Source organism: Pundamilia nyererei, unplaced genomic scaffold (assembly GCF_000239375.1).
Source record: "Pundamilia nyererei isolate P.nyererei 1_Seehausen unplaced genomic scaffold, PunNye1.0 scaffold00212, whole genome shotgun sequence".
Lineage (NCBI taxonomy): Eukaryota > Metazoa > Chordata > Actinopteri > Cichliformes > Cichlidae > Pundamilia > Pundamilia nyererei.
In genome coordinates, this window is record NW_005187613.1 from 66821 (window position 1) to 68900 (window position 2080).

Here is a 2080-nt window from a genome sequence, read left to right on the forward strand (position 1 = left end):
GAAATGTACAACCCCACATCCGGTCTCAAACCAGGAAGTTAGCATTTTCTCGTGCACAGGGTCAATTAACCCTTTAAGACCTACCATAGAACCAAGTCCACCACAGCTTTTCTTTATATTTTTAGATGCTGTAGTGCCAATTTGGAAGTATTTCAAGTTTCTATACATCAATACAATCGTTATATCCCCGATTTTAATAATATGCATGCATTAAGTCCATAGTAACTACATAAATTGCAAAAAAATTGAAAATCATCTTTGGTTTTTTTACACATATTTCTAGTTAGAGAAATTTCAGAGGTAAAAAAGTTGCACAAAATAATTTCCAACCACATAAATTTATTTTGAGTGTCTTCATAGTTTTATTTTTGAGATACACCAATTTTTATATACTGCAGGAAAAACAAAAGTAAATATTATAATGCATATTTGCAAAAAAACCCCAAAAAACAGCATGTGCATCTAAATAAGCTATATGTCTTTGTAATTGCCCTATAGGAAAAAAACGTCCAGTTTTGGTCAGGTAATGGCGGACATCAGATAGATTGTGCTGACGTTTAGTAGGAAGTGTTATGAACAGCTGATCAGATCAGAAAGCGTGTTTCTGGAATATAATATGTTTGTTGCTGCAGATGCTTTTTACACAGGGTTAAAGTGCAACTAAGGGAGGGTTCAGGGTCACCACTGCGATCCCTATAATCTTTATCAAAAAGAAAAGTTTTAAGCCTTGCTTTGTCCACTAACCTTTTGGCCTCGTCCTAAAAGAGAGCTGCTCTCTCTCCCGTTCCAGATTACCACACCTGATTGCTACAGCTGAGCAGCATCAAGATCGTCTGTGGAACAGCACATAGAGCTCCAGCAACAAATGCTTTGCTCTTTCTTTTGGCGCTTGGAAGTGTGTGCCTGCCTGCTATCGCTGTTTTGCTTTGGTTACTGGAAGCCAAAGGTGGGAAATATGTGAGACCTAGTTTGTGTTGCTATGTAGTCATGGTATTTTGAAGTTGTAGGGGTTCGCTGCCATTTCTTTTTTTATGTAAATCGTTTCTTTAGACCCTACAATAATACATGCAGAGAGAAACCCAACAATCATACGACACCTCAAGAGCTTGGCGACATTGGGAAGGAAAACCTCCCTTTTAACAGGAAGAAAGTGGCTGTTTATAAAGACATATCTGTGGGATTTTATGAATAATTTTTTTCTCTAATGGTAAAAATTCTGTTACTAGTTGAGTTTAAAGGAATAGTTAGTTCAACACAACTCTGACTCTTTTTTGGACTGACCTGACGGATCCAACGTATAGTGACTGTCATGGTTTTGAGTCTTGGATCCAGATCACAGTTGTTTTGTATGTTGCCGATGACATTTTCCACTAGTTAATCTTGAGTTTATTCTTTCCATGTTCCTGAGTTCCCTTTGTTTCTTGTCCTTTAGGTTGCACTTGTGTTGCCTGTGTCTCTTATGTCTCTTTCCTTCCGTGTCTTCCTCTTTCTCTCTCCCTCCATGTTCCTCTATGTTTCTCTGTGTTCCTCACCCTCTCGCTCCATGCCTTAGTCATGTCTGTGTCTCCCTTACTGGTACCCATGTTCTCCTCCCTGTGGTTCATCCTTTGTCTCCTCAGTCTGTCATACACTGTCTTTCCTCTGTTCAGTTGTCAAGCGTACATGTCCTTGTCTGGGTTTCAGCCACTTCCTGTTTTATTTTGACAGTCCCTTGTCTCATGTGTATTGTGTTCACCAGCTCGATAGCAGACCGGGAGGTCAAGGAGCCCAGCGAGAACAGCAGACTCCCGCACATCGTTTTCAAACCCCCCACAGTCTTTCGCTACTCAGGTTAAACATGATGTATAAGCCACTTAGATAACTTCGAAATGTTAATGTTTGGTTAGTTTCAGTGTTTATTTGTTCTGAGTAAATCGGTTTGGCTGAGATTAGCTGACTCTGGATTAAATCTAACATTAAAAATATTTTAATTCAGGAAACATTTTCACCGGGAACAAAAACAGCATCTTAACACATGAAGATTCTGAAGGCTGCTTCAAAAATGATCAGATTATATTTTAAATATTTTTTTCATCCATCC